Source organism: Falco rusticolus, unplaced genomic scaffold (assembly GCF_015220075.1).
Source record: "Falco rusticolus isolate bFalRus1 unplaced genomic scaffold, bFalRus1.pri scaffold_151_arrow_ctg1, whole genome shotgun sequence".
NCBI classification, from domain to species: Eukaryota; Metazoa; Chordata; class Aves; order Falconiformes; family Falconidae; genus Falco; species Falco rusticolus.
In genome coordinates, this window is record NW_023618175.1 from 1 (window position 1) to 21,060 (window position 21,060).

The following is a 21,060-nucleotide window of genomic DNA, read 5'->3' on the forward strand; positions in this document are numbered from 1 at the left end:
TAGAGTGCAGGTGCCCCAGGAAAGTTCAGCTGAAGTTCACCAAGTTGTTGACCACCAGTGCTCTCCAAAGACCCCATTAAAGACCCCCCAGGAGCAAAGAGACATAGGCAAGTGCCTTATGCATATGTAAATAATTTTTAGGAAGTAGTTAGTGCAAAGTACATCTTCCCATCTGAACATGCCCAGAACAGACCCTGGGGGGCTGGATATTGACCGGTGGAGCGTGTTGATGGGTGGTAGCTTGTTTGTTTTCCCTTCCTACACAAAATTCCATTTTGTTTTGTGAGTAAGCAAAAATACATATTTCAATGCGTTTTCTGGATCGGTAGTTTTTGCATAACACATACGATCTCCAGGTTTAAACACTGGTGCCAGAAAACCCCAACAAGAACACGTGCCTGGAATAAGGCTTCGCGCTTCTGGGGTATACCGTGGTTCTATTTCACAACTCACATCAAATTGTTCATGAATAATTCCTGAGGGGAGTATTCGGGTGGGGTAGGGGATTTATTCCCATGTTTCAACTCTATTATCTGGTTTGGATGAGAAACGTTCAAGGGACCAAGCCCATACCCTATTTGTTAGCCATTTGAATATGCCAACCTGGGGATAACATGCCTTCCTATTTGTGGTGCACGGATTCACAGTGGGGTCTCAATATATACTGGATCCCCCCTTTGCAATGGGCACAGATCCCCTGACCAGTAGGCAGCTGGTTGAGGGGCCCACGAAGACTTCTCTGCTAAGCTGCTTTCCAGCAAGGTGGCCCCGGCACAGGCGGGGGCCTGGGCTTGTTCATCCCCAGGGGCTGGACTTGGCACTTGTTGGACCTGATGGGGTCCCTGCTGCGCCCTTTCTCCAGCCAGACTTGGTCCCCAGCTGCCAGCACACCCACTGTGGTACCAGACACCCCTACCCCCCATTTTGTGGGTGCCAGCGGTGCCCAATGCCAGACCATCCCCGCTGGGTTAAGGCACTGAGGGTTATGCAGTCCCAGCTGCAGGATGGATGGATGAGCTCCATAGACAGAACCATGGATAGAGAAAAGATTGAACATTTCAGATGAAGGGGCATGCCAGGGGTGTCCCAGGCCTGCACCCCACCAGCTGCTCACTGGCAGGGCAACCCATTGCTCTTGTGGGAGCAGTGCTGCCACCACAGGGGCTTGCAGAAACAGAAACAGTGGTGCTGGCAGTCGCATCTCCACCAAGCATTTGGGCAGCCCCACAGGCGGGAGCAGCCCTCCTGCAGGCACAATCCTGCCCAGCACAGTCCTGAGGACATCTGGCCACGTGCCATTCCCATGGGCACACAGTGCTGGGCTGCTTGAGCACAGGCCCAGGCCCTGGAGCCCCCGTGGGGCAGGGACGAGGGGGAGAGAGGCACCGAGCGACAGGGAGAGGTGGGTCAAGGCAGAGGGGTGGCTGGAGCCCAGAGCTCCACCATCCCAGCCGTCTGACACACCTTCACCACCACCGTGAAGAGCGGTGAGAGCGAGCCCTGCCTTACAGGCCCACCGCCCCCTGCCAGGCAAGCTTCTACAGAGCTTGGCTGGCCACTGAATGCAGCTCTGGCAGGTGCCGTGAAAGAGAAGGAGCCAGCCAAGCCACCGGGCTGACGGTGGCCACCCAACAACCCTTTCATCCTCTCTCCTGTGCTGCAGGGGGACAGCGGTGGGCCTCTTGTGTGCCAAGACAAGAGCGCCGACTACTTCTGGCTTGTTGGCGTGACCAGCTGGGGGACGGGCTGTGTGAGAGCAAGGAAGCCCGGAGTCTACACCTCCACCCAGCACTTCTACGACTGGATCCTGGCGCAGATGGGCCTGCGCCCAGCAGTAACCACTACTGCAAGGCCACAGCCAGTCTTCACCTACACCCCCGTTCAGAGGCCGAGGCCAAGGCCAAGGCCAACAGAATCGAGCCGGTTTCCGCCCTGCCCGTTTCCAGTCCAGAAGCTGCTGGACTTCTTTACTCGGCTGCAGGAGCTCCTGCAGTACCTAAGAGCGAAATAGCTTGGAGCAGCACGATGAGGAGCATCCAGGGCAGGCTGCAGCGCACGACGACCGTTTCCTGCTGGGGCAATTCCTGCTGATGAAAGGCAGCCTCAGTGACAAAGGCCTGCTCTGTCCTGTCCACGCTCCTCGCAACGGCAGAACTCAGCAGGCTGCCTTCTTGCAATAAAGTGTTTCCGTTGGCATGGCTAACCATGCGCCAGTGCACTGCAGTCTCCTGTGCGAGGCAAGGACTTCCAGAGCCGGCACCTGCCGAAGGAGGCAGGCTGCCAAGTCGGGCACAAAGGGTCACCGCAAAGGGCTGAAGCTCTGCCTGCTCCGAGAGAAGCATGAGGGAACAGTGGAAGGAAGGAAGGCAGGTCATAGGAGGGCTCAGGGCCTTGGGGGTGGCAGTTGGAAGCAGAGAATGCCTTAGGCTGGCTCCTGCTGGCGTCCCCGTGGGCTTCTGTACGAGGCACAAGCCAGCTTGAAAGTGGCCTCTCAGGGCCAGCTGGGCTTCAGGGGAAATCCACGAGCTGGGGCCTTTGCTCACGCCACGGAGTTCTTGGGCTTCCCCAGGCTGCTCTGCTTTCACAGCTGCACCATGTTTCCAAGCCCAGGCCTACGGCTGCAGTGGCTGCAGGGAGCGCCATGAGCTTTGAGTGGGAGCAAAGAGGCTGCTGCTGCTGCTGGTCGGCAGTTGCCCCCCTCCCTGCCTGCCTTCTGGCTGTAGTAGCGGCCACGCTAGAGGAGCAACCGGAGGCCTGGGGCATACCAGACACCTGTGGAGGGGTGCCGCAGGGACTCGAGTGGAATGGTCGAGACTAGGGGACCGGGCCCCCCGTCCGGTGTCTTTTTGAGGGCTTGAGGCTCTGCAGAGGGGTCTGGGGTGCAACGAAGGCCTCAGAAGGGGGCCTGAGTGGACTAGAGAGAGCCTAAGGCAGCCTCCGGGTAGCCAGGGAAAAGGGTGCCCAGTGCCAGGTGGCCTCCACAGCCATCAGGGACCTGGGCACAGGCACTGTCATGTGGGGAGGCAGGGAGCGTGGCATGGGCTTGTTGTGCTCATCATCTCCTTGCCCCTTTGCAGTGCCTTGATGTTGCAGCTAGCCCAGGCACTGCCCCCCACCAGCACAGGGACCCTTGCACAGCACTCCAGCTTAAGATCACTGGCACCGGCTGCCCAGAGAGGCTCTGGAAACATTCCAGCACCACCTGCACATGATTTTGTGCAACCTGCTCTAGCACAGCCTGCTTTTGCAGGGCGTTGGACTACATAATCTCCAGAGGTTCCCTCCAACAACGACCATTGTGTGATTCTGGGACTCGTGGCACTTTGGCCGAGGAAGAAGAGGTCAGGATCCTCAGGCCACCCGACACCTGACTGCCTTCCCAGTGTCTGTCCAAGAAACCTGCCAGTCCTCACTAACAGAAGTTGGACCTGCACACGTGGGCTTGCACATGTGCATGAGCACTGCAGGGCAACAGCCTTCTCTCTCTTCCCCGTCCTCTGCTGCAGGGCGAGCGCAGGTGTGCTGCCAAGGGAGCACCAGTCTGCACAGGCCCTGCTGCTGTCGCTGTCATGCAGCGGCTCTTCTACCCTGGGCTCCCTCTACTGTGTCCCACACCACTGGCCTGGTGTGATGGCAGAACCAGGGGCACTACCTGGCTCTGCACCTTCCTGGTCCATCACGGCAATCTGGGTGCCAGTTGGGAAGCTGGGAATTGCCCTTGGCCAGGGCCTCTCCCTGGAGTTGCCAGAGGAGGAATTCCTTGTGGATGGCAGGGATGCCAAAGCATGAGGAATTCCCCATTGGATGGCAGGGAAAGTGCGTAGAGCCCCATCGATTTGAAGCCACCCCCAGCAGCCCCTCAGCCATGGCCTCGGTCACACAGAACTTCACCGAGGAGCTCATCCATATCGTCCAGGACACAACCAGGCAGTACCAAAAGTTTCTGCAAGTAATGATGGCCAAGTGGCAAGAGGCAGTCTGTAGTGGGACACACACCACGCTCACCACCACCCCACAGTTCTCTCCCTCCCCTGCCGCCAGGAAAGAGGAGCAGCAGGAAAGAGGATCAGCTCTATCCAGGGCTTCTGGAGCCCAGAGGGTTTTTCCAGGGCCTTCGAGTAGAGCTGCTGGGGGCAGATGCGCACATGGAGAAGATAGCAGATGGGGACAAAGACCAAGGGGAGGACATGGGGCCAAGCAGAAGCAGCCCTGTGCAGGTGGGCAGAAGGAGCCCAATGGGGATGAGGAAGAGGAGCCCCATGACACCAGACAGTATCAGCTCCATGGGCCTGGGCAGCACCATCCACGTGGGGCCAGGCAGCAGCACCCCAGCAGACCCCAGGCCCCAGAACCATGTCCCCATGGGCAGGGCATGTGGGCAGGCAGCCTCAGGACCGTGCTGGGCAGGATTGTGCCTGCAGGAGGGCTGCTCCCAGCTGTGGGGCTGCCCAAATGCTTGGTGGAGATGCGACTGCCGGCACCACTGTGTCTGTTTCTGCAAGCCCCCATGGTGGCAGCGCTGCTCCCAGAAGAGCAGTGGGTTCCCCTGCCAGTGAGCAGCTTGCGGGGTGCAGGGCTGGGAACCCTCTGGGGTGCACCCCCATCTGAAATGTTCAATCTTTCCTCTATCCTGGTGCTGGGGCTCATCCATCCATCCCGCATCTGGGGCTGTGTCACCCTCAGTGCCTGAACCCAGTGGGGATGTGGGCACTGCTGGCACCCACAAAAATGGGATATGGGGGTGTCAGGTACCACAGTGGGTGTGCTAGAATTGGGGGACCAGGCTGGGCTAGAGAAAGGGGCCAGCATGAACCTCATCAGGTCCAACAAGTGCTGACTCCTGGCCCCTGGGGATGAACAAGCCCAGGCCCCGGCACAGGCGGGGGCCACCTTGCTGGAAAGCAGCTTGGCAAAGAAGGTCCTGCTGGGCTTCTCAATGAGCTGCCTGCTGGGCAGGGGATCTGTGCCCCTTGCCAAGGGGGGAACTGGTATGTATTGAGACCCCACGGTGAATCCATACACCACAAATAGAAAGGCATGTTATCCCCAGGTTGGCATATTCAAATGGCTAACAAACGGGGTATGGGCTTGGTGCCTTAAACATTTTTGTCCAATCTAGATAATAGAGTTGAAACATGGGAATAAATCCCCCACCCCATCAAAACACTCTTATCAGGAACTGTTTGTGAACCATTTGTTGTGAATCGTGGAATAGAACAATGGAGCATGGCATACCCCAGACTTGTGAACCCTTATTCCAAGCATGTGTCCTTGTTGGGGTTTTCAGGCACCAGGGTTTAAACCTGGAGATCCCACCTGTTATGAAAAAACTACCAGTCAAGGAAACACATTGCAATATGCAGTTTTGCTTACCCACAAAACAAAATGGAATTTTGTGTGGGAAGGAAAAAAAAAAAAACTATGACCCATCAACACGCTCCACTCTTCGATATCCAGCCCCTCAGGGTCCTTTCTGAGCATGTTCAGATGGGAAGATGTACTTTGTACTACCTACTTCCTCAAAATTATTTACATATGCATAAGGCACTTGGGTATGTCACTTTGATCCTGGGGGCCTTTCTTGTGGTCTTTAGAGATCGTTAGTGGTCAACAACTTGGTGAACTTCAGCTGAACTTTCCTGGGGCACCTGCACCCTACTTGTTGTTATAGAACTTCATTTCTTCTCTGTGCTATATGGTTTTGATGGCAACACACCGTTACCCCACTTCCCTCGTCTATTGGTATAGCCCAGGTGCCTCAGAAGGCTTGCCACCCCTTACTGAGCTTATTCAATAGGTTGAGTTAATCATTGCTTTAGTTGCAGCCTCTCCTAGTGATTCTTTATAACTTCATCCCATCAGCGAGGAGAAGCGTCCAGCTCTGCAGCTGAAGGCAGCAGCCTCGAGTCACCAGGCTGCTCCCTACAGGAAGCAATCCCGACTGCCTGGATCTCGCCGCTGACAGGCTGTATTAAAAAATGAAGTGTTTTCCAGGAAGGGAAACAAGGCTTGAGCACTCATACTCCGGCTGGTGACTCTCCCAGGCAGCTGCATATTCCCAGTCCCTCAGCAGGGCAGGTGTAGCCAGGGCCCTGCCAGAGTCAGTAGCAAAACACGCTAGCCCTATTCCTGCAGGAACTACAAACGCCGGGGCGGCTGCGGGGGGCTCTGTGAGTCGGGGTGCCCGGTGCCTGTGCCCAGGGCACATGCCGGCGCCTCTCTCCCTCCTTAGCTCTCGGCTCACCCCCAGGACTGCCCCGGCCAGGCCTGACTCCAGCTGCCCCGGGGGCCCGGAACACCGGGGGGTTGGAGCCTCCCCACTGCACCCCCAGGCAGCCAGCAGGCAGGGGCCTCCCTTGCCCCACGGCCGGCCACAGGCCCCCCTCAGCTGGGACACAGCCCCAGCACAGGCTGTGCCTGCCCAGACCAACATGGCTGCCAGGAGGCTGAGGGTGGGCAAGAGCAGCTCCCAGCATGCCCCGGGAACAACCTGGCCATGGGGATGCCCCGGGCCTACAGCTCCCAGCATGCCCCGGGAACAACCTGGCTGTGGGATGGCCCCGGGCCTACAGCTCCCAGCATGCCCCGGGGCACACCTTCTCCCAGCAGGCCCTGGGGTGCCCCTGCCCTGCCCTGCCGTCGGGCCCTGTGGGGACACCAGCCCCCAGCCCTGGCCCTGCAGGCCCCACAGCCACTGCCCGGGGCTGCTTGAGCACAGGCCCAGGCCCTGGAGCCCCCGTGGGGCAGGGACGAGGGGGAGAGAGGCACCGAGCGACAGGGAGAGGTGGGTCAAGGCAGTGGGGTGGCCGGAGAAGGACAGGAGGCATCCAGAGGGGCAGGGGGAGCGGGAGGGGCTAGGCAGGGATGGAGAAAGGACAGGGACTGGTGAGGAGCAGGCAAAGGGTTGGAGCGGGACAGAGACAGAGGGGCAGGGGGGTGCCGGAGGGAATGCAGGATCAGCAGCAGGAGAGAGGGACAGGGAGAGGAGCGGAGGGGCGGGAAGGGGGACAGAGGCACAGACCAGCACAGGCAGGGCGAGGGACCAGGATGAGCAGGCTGTGGCTTTGGCAGTGGGCGGCAAAGCTGCTTCTGTGGGTCTTTCCTTTCCCCCTCTGCCCTTATCCCCTCCCCACCCTTCCCCTCGGTGAGGCTGTGTCTGTGGTGTGCCTGCTCTGGTGAAAGGAGCTCCTGCACCAGCCTGAGGGCAAAAGAAGAGGGGCAAGGAGCGAGTTGTCGCAGTCCTTAGTTTGCAGGTTTAATGTATTGTCCCTGTTCAGAAAACACAGCGTGTATGTGTGTCAGTGGTGCCGGCAGATTTTTGTTCTTTACAGCAATTTCTTTAAATACCAGACTTCATGCAGAAGTTTCACACGGTGCTGTGCTTCTAGTAAACAGAATTGCTTTTATGCATGCTGCAGTCTGGAGGTGGCAAGTGCCAGGTGAGAGATGAAGATGGAAATGAAAGCAAGTGACGCACATGCGGTGGTGATCCTGCCACAAGCATGCTGTGTATTGACATGGGAGAACGCTGCAGGGACTCTCAGAAGTCAAGGTTTTCAGTGCTGTTTCTGTATTTGAGACCCAAGGGATGGTTTCCCTCTGCATGCGTTTCTGTGCAGGCATGTGCATGGAACATGGGTGTGTCTCTGTGCCATAAGTGGGACTGATGGCAGCTTTTCATTTCATTCCAACTCAAAAGTAAAGAAAGACTGTACCTGCAAAAGAATTCAAACAGCCGTCTTTCTTTCCCAGAATGAGCATAGAAGCGTGGGGGAGCAGTTTGCAGGTTCAGAACTTGAGCCTGCTCTGGGTGGTAAACCCTCAGGAGAGGAAAAGAGAAACCCCACTTTTTTAACTACAGCTCTGCTTCCCTTAATGTGTCTTCTTGTTAGATTGTGTCGGTGGTTAGTTTAAAAGGACATGATTAAACTGTGCTTGTTTATCAAGATATTTGAGGGTTATTTACTGTCTTAAATCCACTTACGAGTGGGGCACTCTGCTGCCCTGTGGGCAGTACAATGTCAAGACTGGTAATTTTCCTTTTCTTCCCTAGTGTACGGATGCATTTATGAAGGCAAGTGTTGGGTCTTATTGGCGCCGCACAAGAAACCAATGTGTGATACCCAGACATTCACTGTTAGAAACAGGAAAAAGCTATGGGCCCTTGCTTCAGATTCTGCAAAAGATGTACCAAGGCTGAGGAAAATGGCAAAAAGGGAAGAAATGCCATAGCATAACTTTGGGATGGCAGGTGAGGTTTTCATCAGTGTTCCTCAAATGTGGCAGCCTCATTTTGTTTGCGGATGTGGTGTTGAACTCAAACTACGAGACTAGTTTCCTTTATTGCGGGTGATACTATAGCGCACGTACCTTTCATGTCCCAAGTGAAGTTGCCAAGGCTGTAGTTGAACTTCTGCAGAACCACCTCAAATTTTCCTTAGTGCGTCATTTCCTTCAACAGTCAAGTCCAGGTCTGTGGCATACAATAACCCCTCCCCCATTTGGGATCTGGATGTGGCTGATTTTTAATTTAGACTTATCTGCTGTTAGAGATTTTCTTTTTTTGGTCCAAATAGGGAAATGCTGATTATGTGCATTCTTTTGCTTTTTCATAGTGTTGTTCCATGTTTAGTCATTTGTTCCTTACAAAAATAGTGTATGGGTGTCTATGAAGCTGGAGGTGTTTACGTTCTTGTGGCTGAATGTAGCAGTGGAGCTATCTTGCTGTATTTAAATCAAGAGGTGCGTAATGTAATTTCACTTAAAATCTGGTCTCGGTAGGCAGATCCTACCCTGACTAAGCATTTTAAAAAAAAATAATTAAAAAAATCAAATCTGTGAAGAGGTGTAGGTGGAGCACCTGAACTAGTGCAAGGCAGGAATTCTCTCTCTGGTATCCACACATTGCAGAACTGTTGCCATCATGACCTTGAAATAGTGAGCCATTAATGTTAACTACTAGCAGCTTGTGAACCTAACAGTCAAGGTAGAAAATAATGTCCCACTGCCACCTTTTTTTATTTTTCTTTTATGTTTTAAAGTTTCTGATTTGATACTTTCTGATGTATTTGAAACCTGTGTCATACCCTGTGTAGTTTGTGACAAGTGTGTGGCAGATGGGACTTTTCTGCTTGGAGAGGTGGTGAGATGGAGAGTGGAGAATGGTTTTACGGCACAAGTGTAAAAGTATAAAAAGGGATTAAGAGGCTTGTGTACCTTGCTGCCAGTTCAGTGGCATGAGAATTCCTGTAATGACAAATTCCTTCTGGCTCTGAAGGAATGGACATGCCAACCTGCTGAGTTTCCACCCAGAGCAACACTAGCAACGGATGTCGTTCCCAAATGGTGAGGTAGTTATAAGCTTCATCAGTAGTAGAAGCTGTGGAGAAAGTCGCGAATCATCTGCCGTTCTGCAGGTCAAGTGCTTGGCTCTTTTCTCACTAGTGTTGATTTAAGGGTACGTTGCTTATAAATAGCACTTGACCTTTGTAATTCTTCATACTGCTAAGTTCTCGGTGCCATAAGAGAACCATTGTGCTGTGAAGGCCCTGTAAACATACGGCAATGTTTGTGTTTATCCATTTTGCCTTCCCTTAGATGATGTTCTTTTGTAATTTGAAACCTTAGTGGCAGGATTTGGGGCTTTATCCTGATCAGCCATCTAAGGGCCAGCTCTTGGCTGCAGCTGCAGCATAAGTATTCAGGTAGTTTGAGCACCAAATGAAACTTCCACTTGGCTGTCATTTTGGCTATTCCCTTCCTCTTAATTTTTATATTTTAATTAAGAGTTTTAAGTATTTGGCTTCCTTACAGAAAAAAAAAAACAACCAGTGCTATCCTTGTCCTGTTATGATAGACCCCTAATCTAGAGGGCAGAAAGCTGAGACCACCAGGAAGACGTTGAGAGGAAGGGGAAGAATGTTAGAGCCATGAGTTGGGTGTTCTTCAGCTGGCCAGATCTGAGGAGATGGAAAAGGTGCCTCCCAGGTAGCTAAAGGGAGGCACAGGAGAGCAGCTGGGAGCCAGAAGTGTGGTGTGGGCATACGGAAGTGCTACACTGTGGTGTGTCAGGCAAATTATTTTCAGGAACTTTCATATTTGTTGTCATTTCCCAAGCTCCTGAGGTGCAGGAATGCTGGAGGCAAGAAGCTGCCAGCATCAATTATGTGGAGAAAGAACACTTCTATCTCCATTTTACTTTCCTCACTTCTATGTTTTGGTGGCAGGGCAGTAAAGACCCGGACCTGGACCCTGACCCTGACCCTGTGAGTACGCAGGCAGCTTGTGTGGCCAGTGCCGGTGCGGTTCTGGCACAGAGGATCAAGCGCTTCATGCTTCAGAGCTGTCAGGCTGACACTCTTCAGCACTCAATGACGCTCTAAATTACAGCTAAAGGAAGAGAGAAATTTTGCTTCAGAGCTTGATAATGTTGTTCTGATCCATCCTTTTGCTTGTTCAGTGGCTACAGAAGGGAGCCACTGCCTTGGTAGGAGCATCCATTGAGTTCTTCCTGTGTGATATTAGAAAATCATTGTGTCTGTTTATGCATGAGATCATTACAGTAGGTGTTTTGAAGATGTTCACGTGTGGTACATCAAACCTTTGCCAGTAAAATAGTAAATCCATGCAGTGGGGTCTAAAGCACGCAGATCCAGTGCAATCCTCCAAAGAGCTTTGAAAGTCTGTCCCCGAGGGTACAGACCTGGCTGTTGGTGATTCTGTTGACCTGCCTTTTATAGCAGGTTGCTTGGAGAAGTTGCTATGTCAGAAGTCGTCTTCTGCGGGCTGGATGCTGCAAATGGTAGGATGTTTAAGGAAGCAAATGAATAACCTTCAGACTTGGTTTTACTCTTTTAACAGATTGTACACAAATGGGAGGCCTGAGCAGGCTGCTTTTAGCAGGGGAACGTGACCTGACTGCACAGGAGGCAAGGAACTCCCTTCTCTCGCTGACCATGAGCCCTCAGTTTCAAGGCAGATCTGAAGAGGAATATTTGACCCGTGGGAAATGCAACTTCAGATACGTAACTCAGGTGGGACCGCCGTGTGTGCCCTGTGATAGGAGCCGTGTATCCCAACCGTGAACGTAGAGGTTGGGCCCGGTTTTTAGCTTGGTTCAGTATGAACTCTGCTGACTGATTCTGTAATCAAGGGCAGGCAAGTCTGCCCCCTGAGAGGATGTTGTCATGGGTGGAAGGGTTGAAGTGCAGTGACTGCATCAACAAACAGGTGGTTTGAAAAGTCTTTTGGGCAAGGGTCTGGTACGCTGGTGTAATGCCTTTTCCCTTTTACAATGGTGTCCAGTAAACACAAGTGTTCCTGCATGTGTCCAGTAGCGCAGAGACCTCTGTACTTTCTTTGGACTGATTGTTGTATAAGATCTGGGGGTTTTTGGACAGCTCTGAAAATTGTTCAAAAGGTTTCTTGTATGTTGGATGAAATGGGTCATCACTTCCATAAACCTCTAGCCTGTAAAGAAGAGCCGTGGAAGTAAGGAGATTTTATTTTTTTCTCTTTTTATTGTCACTGGGAGGAAAAGCAGTGATTAACTATTGACCTGTGATACCCCCAGATGCAGGCTGTGCAGTGCATTTGAGGTGGATCACTCCTGTACTGCCAAGACTGAGCCCAGACTCCTCAATGCTTTGCACTCTGGCAGTGGAAGTCCTTGTGCAACTGTGGGTACTGGCTTTCTGTGCTGTAGCGTGAAAAATACAAAGCACTGGGGTTAAGGTTTGCAGAGAAGTGGGAAAAAGTTGATTATTTTGTGCTAGGAAGAGAATGTCCTGTACTTTTCAAACTTTGAATGTCTCCACTTGGAATTTAAAAACTGCTTTTAACTCTGCTGCTATGTTTCAGTGGGCAGGAAGGTGTCTTGTAGTTACAGATGATCCGTTCCCTTAAGAAGGATCTTTGCCTTCTGAGTTGAGCTTTCTTGGCTTTACATGAAAAGTGCCTCAAGCTGTACGATTTCAGATGGCAGTGAGGGAATTACATCTCCGTGGGGATTTAGAGAGAAATCCAGAAGTATGTTGCCTTATCGTTTCAGTATATGAACTTTTCTAAACAGGATTTGCTGGGTTTTGAGCAAGAGACCCACTTCCCACGTGCCTACATAAACCCCGTTTTCTCGGACAGACACATGCATTATGGTTTGTGATGCAATATTTACTTGATTCGTAAGCCGTACTGTGCTGTGCTCTTCTGGGCTTGTCGTAGTTCTTTGAAACGCAGCCCTGCGCATCAAAGGGGCAAGCTGTGTGATCTTCTTCCCCCCACAACACAGAGCAATGTAACTGTCATAAGTACCGGCAGAACAAAACTAGTTGAGGGATTTGTGGGCTGCTGTTCGAATCATGGTGGGCCAGGAATCAGCCCATGCTTACTAATACGTTTAATTGTCCTGCGCCACCTGAGGGGCAGGACAGTGTCAGGGCATTTTCCCAGGGAATAAAACTGGACATGTCTGATTCTCTCCGAGGGTCCCCTATGTAAAAAAACATCCTTCAGCACCATCTGGGTGCTTGGTGTTCTCAAAAGGACCCAAAGGGATGAAGTTCACTCCTGCTGCCTGCGTGACAGCAGGAATTATGTCTGCAGCTGTGCTTCTGTGCACTTCGAAACTGCCTCCGTTTCTTTGCTTGGCCAACCAGAAAAAAACCAAAAAAACCTAAGCTGAGTTGGCAACAGTGTCTTGCTGTCCTCTCTGAAGGAAGTAATTAACCATCATCTCGCAGCTTGTCAAACGTGCACTAAGTGTGAAGAAGAACATGACGTGCACTGTCCTAAGCTCTCAGCAGGTCAGGTTTGCTGTCCTCTGGAAACTGTCTAGCTCTTCAGTTTTCCTCCACAAAGGTCACATTGTTTGGAGTAGTGATGAGGTGGCCCCCCAAATGCCGCAGCTTTGTTTCTAAGTGCTATTAAAGTATTTTGCCTCCTGAAGAGACTGTGTTCCTCATGAGGAACGGTTACTTCTCAATAAGTGATCCCCTTTCCGTCTAAAGGGATGGAGCTTGAGACTGTGGAGGTGGAGGTGCTTGGTGAGGGAGGCAGTCAGGCAGTGCCAGTCTGGGGTGCCCAGCTGCGCAGGGCAGTGACGGCACCCGTGTGCCTGGCGAACGCTTCTCTCGCAGTGTTGCAGGGAGAAGGTGTGAGGGTGCTGGGAGAGAGCCGGCGCCCCTGGGAATGACAGCAGCTAAAGGTGAGGGCTGGCTGCGTGGGCAGCAAAGGGTGAGCCAGCCATTCCCTTTGCAAATGCAGTGGAGAGGGAGGGAGCCCCTCCATCAGCACAGCAACGTCTGCTGGGGCAGGGCCGGAGGCACCGGCACCCAGGGCAGGGCTGGCAGGGGGTCTGAGAGAGCCACTCCGCCACCGCCTTGCTTACTGAGCCTGTGGGGAAATCACTTTGGGGGCAGCGATTAAAAAGTGCATGCAAAGTTTTTAGGTCCAATTGGAACACTGAGAAGGGGTTCAGGGCCTTTCTCAGAGCGCCACACGTTGCATAGTCATGTGTCATACACAGATTTGGTGGCTGGTTTCTCGCTTCTAATGCAAACGCGTACGCATCCTCAGTAGCACTGCTGAAGTGTTTTACGAAACACGCATGCTCCCCAAGCGGGATTTTGGCCTCTTTGGGGCAGAACTATTTCAGTTAGAGGTCACCATCTCCCACTACCACAATTATCTTTGTCCTATTTTAAACTCATTTTCTGTTGATGTCAGTGGATCCCAAGACCTGATCAGCTTGTGTTCTCTTGCAGCCAGAACTTTCCTCATTGGAAGTCTTCTTCCTGCACAATTTAGATAACGGTGCTCTTTTCACTACCTGCTCTTGGTTTCTCATTCTGCCAAGGCTGCCTCCCTTGATGAGAAGTCCCTTCATTTGTAAATACTTTCGAGAGTGGGTCAGCTTGGTGGAGGTGTCACCTCAACAGAGGGGAAGGTGGAGGGTCCGATCTCTGCATGTGGCAGGGGCTGCATTAACCCTCATCTCCCGCTGCGTGAATGACCGCAGGCAGAGGCACTGTGCAAGGAACATCAAGCCTTTAATGAATTAAGACAGACAGATCTGGTAGAGGGCTGGGGCTGCAGTGGGCAGGTGCAGGTCACACGTCAGAGGGATCTGTGCTCCACACCTTCTCTATCAATATATCAACGGTGACTGGGGCAGTGTGGAGCACTTTGTCTCCTGCTGTTCCTCAGGGTTCTGGCTAGCTTGGTGGGCACATAGTTGCTATTGGATGCCCTCTGCTTGCTGCTGCCCCCCTGCTCCCCACTACAGCCCACCGCCATGGCATCCCTGTCCGGCTTCCCCTCCCAGAGGGTTTTGGAGCTTTTTGCCACCGGGCACACCACCATCTTCTTCCTCTTCTTGGGTAGCATGCTGCCCCGTGGGGACGTCTCTGGCATTCTGAGGGTGTCAGCCAAGGTGGGGCACTTGGCCTATTTGCCAGCAGCCTTGCCTGATCTTGTTATCGATTTGTTAATAAGTTAAGATTGATTGACTTTATTTGATTGATTAATTGATTTTATAAAATAATTTTATAAAATTGAAAAATAGAAGGATAAGAAATATTTTAATGAAACTTATAGTTCCACAGTAAAAGCTGCTATGAGATCTTCTGTACGTCTTGTACCAAGGCTAGAAGAAGGGGCTGGAACCATTGTTAAAACTTAGGTAATAACTTTAGGGTTTGAAAGGTTTCTTTGTATTTGACCAGTCTTCTGTATGTAGAGGTGTATTGAAATGTCAGAATATGAGATGAATGGGAACTGGGGAGAGTCGACTGGAACAGCTTGTAGATGCCTGCCAAGAAATCATGAACTTCAGTAAAAGGTAATTCCGGCAGGGGGAGATCGCGACCACCGACTCATACCACCTACCCAAATTGTACCCCAGACCCATTTCTAGACCTTTCTAAGCTTTACTGCGCAGAATCGGATATAGGAGGAGAGTATGTTAATGATTTACGGGAAATATCATGGTTATGCATGAATATTTAATGAATATGTATGAATAAGTTCTATATATGGTGTCTGATTTTGGGACCTGGTGTGCATTGATCGTGAGAGGACTCGCTCACGCACCCGGCCGTTAATAAAGAAGCGTCTGCTTATCTACATCACATTGGTGTTGATAAGTTCTTCATTCCAAGATTTCGGTAACAATCTGGGCACCACCCGGCAGGAGGAGATGCCCGGTGGTGGTGGCAAGTGGGTCAAAATGACCCGGGGCTGCCTCCGCAGCACCTGCTCCACCAGTTGGTCCATGCAGGGTGGATGATGCTGGGGTGCAGTCGGGGGGCTGGCCAGGGGACTCTTCAGCAGGATCTGCTGAGGACTCTCTGGGAGACCCTGGTGGGGACCCTCTGAGCATCCCTTCAAGGGGCTCTCTCTCTGAAGAGTCCTCCTGAGAGGGCTCCATGGGACTCTCTGGCAGCCGGGTGGGGAAGACCGCTGCCAGCCCACCCTGCCTGCCCGTGGTGTCCAGCAAGGGGGATGTTGCCACCCTCTGCCAGGAGGGGTTGGTGTCCTCCGGCATTGTAACCACCACTTGGTCCTTGGGACAGTTGCCCTCCATCATGCACTCTAAGAGGTCAGGGATCCTGTTGAGGGTGGTGGTCAAGACAGGGACATCAGGGACACCATGGTTGGTGTCCTTGCTGTCCCTCAGCCCTGCTGCCAGCGATTGCTCCTTAGAGCAGCCACCCTTTGCCACGTACTGTGAGAGCTCCGGGACCTTGTTGAGGAGGGTGGTCGAGCAGGAGCCGCTGAGAACTTCAGAGAGCTCCAGGATGCTGTCGAGCCAGGCGAGCGGGTCACTGCTGTCCATGGTGGACGAATGCTCATCCTGAAACTGCAGATTGTCCTCTGCCAGCTCAGGAAAGGCCTCGTTGAAGGCATCTGGCCCCAGCTCGGGCAGGTCCAGGAGATTCTCTGGGCTTGCCAGGGTGGTCACCACTTCTGAAAAAGCAAACGAAGCCAAGCCACCCCCAGGGTGATGCAAGCCTTCCTTGGTGCAGGTCACCCCCTATGGGCTCTGCCACCCTGCAGACCTCACCTTGGTGCTTGGTCCTGCTTCTGCCAGAAAGCATATCCAGGGCGGGCTGGCAGGGGTTGGCAGCAGGGATGCCATCCTCACTGGCCACCACGTCATTGTTAAAGGCCTCCAACAGCTTCTGGGCACTGCCAGGATGGGTGCAGAGCACAGGGGGGACATGCACGCAATGCTGAGCCGCAGGGTGTTGGGGTGGCAGGGGCCCAGCATGGGCAGGGACGTTCAGCACAGTGCAGCCCGTAGGGTAGAGGGGCTGCCCCTGGCCCACGTCCCATGGGCCCAGCCCCACTGGCTGGTGGGGCACAAGTGTCCCCATCACCACTTGCTGTCCCCGGCCATAGGCAGGGGGACAAGGAGCAGGCAGAGGGGGCAGCTGCACACCGCTGGGGAGCTGCAGCAGGTGTGGCAGCTGCACAACCTGCCCCGAGTCCCCCAGGGGCCCCTGCACCCCCTGCCAGGTTGCCTGGGCGGGCTGGTGGGTGATGGTGTGGAGCTGGGAAGGCCGAATGGTGATCAGCAGCCCCGGGACAGAGGGCAGCACACCAGCAGTGACCGGTGGCGGCATGGTCAGGGTGGTGAAGCTTGTGCCGGGCACCTCTGATGCCGTCGGCAGCTGGAGGGGGAACCTCTCTGTTGGCAGAAGCGAAGGGGGGTGATGGGGTGAGATGCTGGCTGGCAGAGCTGGTTGGGGGTTACCCGGAGGGCAGGAGCACCACAAGGAGCATGCTGCTCTATGCCGTGGCAGTTGGACAGCGTGGCGTTTGTTGGGGCAAACAGTGTTCTGGGGTTCCATCTCCATGGCGATCATTATGCCAGCACCTGGGTCAGCCAGCGTTGTGACAGTTTGACTTTTAATGACAGAACAACTTCCCATCTCAATGGTTTCCCATCCTGCTGATGCTTTCCTGCCCTCAGCGCTGATTTCCCACCCCCACCATAGTTTCCCATCACAACTGTTTTTTGTTTGGGGAGTTGAGTTTCATGTGAGAAGGGAGTTTTCACCTTAATTTCTGTTGATGTCAGTGGATCCCAAGACCTGGTCAGCTTGTATTCTCTTGCAGCCAGAACTTCCCTCATTTGAAGGCTTCTTTCTGCCTTCTTTCAGCCAGGGCAGGGCTGGGAGGGAGTTTGATGAGCCACTCCTCTACTGCCTTGCTTAGGGACCCTGTGGGGAAATTGCTTTGGGGTGGGGGCAATTCGAGAAAACTGGGACCTCAGAGAAGCGTAGTATCACAGGAAGCTTTTTAGGGTAAAAGACAGCTATCGCTTTCAGGATGGCTGGCATTCACCATCCTAAATGTGTGCTGCCACGGCTCCCTAAGCAACGCAGCCTGCAACCTCAGCACGTGCTGACAGGAGTAACGGAGGCTGGAGCGGAGTGGAGGCCCCGCGGCCAGGCTCTGTTATGCTCCTGCAGGAAGGGGAACTGGACGGTACCACAGAGCTCATGAGATGTCCACTGCCATGATTTTCCCTTTTATAACAAATTCTACTAGGGACGAGCGATGACAGAAAAGGCAGGAATGTGGTTACGCCAGTACTTCACAGTCCCTTGAACTTGTAGTTCCAGCGTACTGGATGGATTGTGCCCAGATTCTTTCTTTTCCAGTGAGTCTGGTGGAAGAGAGGCAGCTCCTGCAACCCACCAGACTCCTTGGAATTTAACTTCTTGCGCTGGCCCTTGGCACTTTGACTCTGGGACTTCCAGTCCCAACTTGATTAGTGTTGCCCAAATGTTTTTCATTGCACCTGTAATGCTTTCTGGCCCTTCTGCCCCGCTGAGGATGCCATCGATGTATCGATACACTGTGAGGCCAGGTGGAATGGTGATCTGTGCTAAGGCTGTGGCCAGAGCATTGTGAGCGATAGTGGGGCAGTGTTTGTATCCTTGCAGAAAACTGTTTGAAAACATACTGAGTCCCGCTCCAGGCAAAGGCAAACCGGGCTTTTTCTTGTGCATGGAGCAGAATCACGAGGAATGCATCTCTAACACGTAAAGCATCTAAAGCTAACCTAACATCTATGTTAACCCTAATGTCCCACAAAAATCACTGGGTAGCTAGGTTACTGACAATGAAAGGAGAGGAAACAGCACTGTGAGAATGAAAATATCCCACTAAGTCAATTTTTTTGTCTACCTATACAGCAGAAGTGTTCTTTCGTGTTAAAGTCGGAGTATGTTCTGATTTGCACTGCCCCACTAAATGGTTTTATGCTGTAAAGGTTTACTAAGAAATAATTGTTAGTGTTCTTCCTGGTTATGCACCCACATCTTATAATGAAAAAATTAGATGATAACGTCTTTGCTGTGCTACACTGTTCTATAACTGAGAGTTAGGTTGTGTTTTCATTTTAAGCATTCTCAAAAAAATACGGATAATTACAGCTTTTACTAACAGCACTGCGGCAAATGTGAATTCACTGGTGGGCTTTTAAGCCTCACCTCGGCATATTTGATGTAGGAACAAACATTACAAGTACTCTAGTATTTTTGCCAATGCTTTCCTGCACAAATTGTATTAAAAGCATAGATTCTTCTGGTCTTCCATGCAGAAAGTATGGTGAGAATAAATCTGATATTAAAATGACTTCTTCAGATGTCAGAGGTTTATTTAGAAATGTCCACTACCTGTATTTTTTCTTATTTACTTGCAGTGGGTCATAACAACCTGCAGAGAAGATATGCAAAGTACGTCATCTCTATTATTTCCATTCCTGGGTTATGATAGGATTTGGCACAGAATTTTAGATCAGTTGCAAAAAGTAATGCTGGGCCACGCATATTCAGATTGATCCATGATCCCAGGCAGCTGTATGGGATTTGGTAATTTTCTTTAATAAGTAAAGGAAAACTGCATGTATTATGGAAATGAGAATTTAGTGAGACAAAGCGCAGGTCCAGTTCCTTTTTGACTACTACACAGAGATATTCTAACATATCAAACGAGAAGAATTTCTAAAGAAGTAGACCTTTCTGAGCTGGAGAAGAGATAGATGAAATAGAAAAGATAGAACTAAATTCTGCAGCAAAATATTGCCTCTAAAGGAAGATGTAGTGTTTTTTTTTTCTTTCACGGAAGCAAACCAACAATTACTGTGCGATTCTCCAAACTGGATATTTGCAAAAAGCTGTGTAGCGTGGTTTTCAGTAGTATAAAAAGCAAAAGCTCTTCAGGGTTTCAAGTACATCTTTGCAACAGCTGTTAAAAATATGCAAACACGCAGATTGTTCCATTGTATGAAAACACCTTCATTTACTACTTATTTGTCATACAGGGAGTAAACTAGCAGTGACGACCATTGGAAAGTTTTAGATGAATAAATAAATCCTCCAAACCAGGAAAAATACTGTGCTATCAGGTAGCTGCAGCTTTTCTGTGTGAGCTTATTATTCACGTAGAGACTTTTTCTAAATGTGTCACTTAAGGCAGGGATGGCTTCTAATTCTAAAAAGCCATTTGCCTAGAGCAGTCGCTCATGTGCCACATACAGGATTTTTATGCTAACATTATTAAAAAATTTCCCTAGAAAATTTTCCACCTCCTTCGAGTAAATACAACCGATGTCCCTAACTGTCTCAGTTTCCTATTCCACCATAGGTTGCTGTATTTCAAAGACAAAGTTAACCAACGGCTGGTTACTAACCGAAGGCTCAAACCAATTTTTGCAGCAGTCAGGTAGAGAGTTGCCATTTAGTCTGGACCCACTGAAGTGCCAATGTAAATATAAACAAAATAAGGTATATCAAACTTTAGGTTCTCTAGCAAAACAATGGAAAGAATATGAAAACTACATCTTGTCTACTGTCTGTTTCCCATATGTGTGGTGATCGGCTCCCTGGAAAACAAGAGGCTGGGCTGGTCCTGGCTGTGCCCATGAATATGCCAGCTGAGTGCTAGGTGGTAGCAAGGAGAGCACTAAAGAAAAGCACAGACCCATTGACCCAGCACCACCGTTCTCATGTTCTTCATGCATGTGAGGCCTGTTAGCCATTGTACATGTATTTATTCTAACATGGGACATCAGTCAACAGTCACAACACCGGTGGATTACCAGCACTTCATCATATGCTTCACATATAGAGTTAAAGGAGAAATTTACACAGACGTGGGTACCACTAGGTTTGCTTTAATCGCCACTCAGAGCTGGGCCACCACCCCAGCAAGTGGCAGAGAGCAAAGGGATACAGCACAGCTTATATACGCTTATCAAATCATTATTTTGTCAATGCCCGAGGTTTTTAGAAGTTTCCTTTGGTCTTGTCCGTTCTGCAAATCCATCACCTGACCCTGTCCCTGTTGATTCATCTATTTGCTTCCAGTCTCTGCCTTGGTTCCAAGCTCCTCCTCGGATCTTTCTGCCTGCTTTAACTCACACACTCCTTCAAGCACACTTAGTCTTTGAACAAGCAATTCCTATTCACATATACTGATTTTTTTTCTCAAAACACCTGTGTTTCTGCGAGCACCTTTGTGCACAGTTGATCATCTGTTGTTTCTCTGTTCTCCCACTGATCAACTGGACTGGGTTTTAAACCAGGCTTGGAATAGGGCTACACTAGGGACAGGGCCTGGTTCTGCCATTTTAGCTGCTTTAGCACTTTAAATTTCTGAATTCAAAACACATTTTCTTTAACAAGCAATACCAGAACAATGGAGAACAATTAACAATGGTTTGGTCACTGCTGTGACAAAATAATGACAATTATTATTTCTGGTGTAGGTTGCTGTATGTCATATTTATGAAACTAGGATTTGCCGGAAGAAAAATGTTCTATTTCACACCCACAGATGAGCTCCCTGAGATAGGCATCCACGTTTTAACAAGCCTTTACATCAAAGGCTGTAAACGAGCGTCAGTCTGCCCAACCAGCTGGGAATCTTGTGTTGTTCCAGGCACATCTTTTTGTCCCATTCAATACCTTGTCTGTGTGATTTGCCTTTTTGTCTGTCTTGTGCTCTCCTGCTAAAGACTTTATAGGCTTCAGTCTTCTGATACTGCTC

General features: G+C 51.1%; 1 long non-coding RNA gene across 1 annotated transcript; it reads left to right on the top strand.

The window, feature by feature from the left end:
• Positions 1-6,615: 6,615 nt before the first annotated feature.
• LOC119142007 lies at positions 6,616-11,291 on the top strand. The gene is made up of 3 exons (XR_005102129.1): positions 6,616-6,784; positions 8,054-8,251; positions 10,861-11,291. It is a non-coding gene; the product is annotated as an uncharacterized LOC119142007 (long non-coding RNA).
• Positions 11,292-21,060: the final 9,769 nt, after the last annotated feature.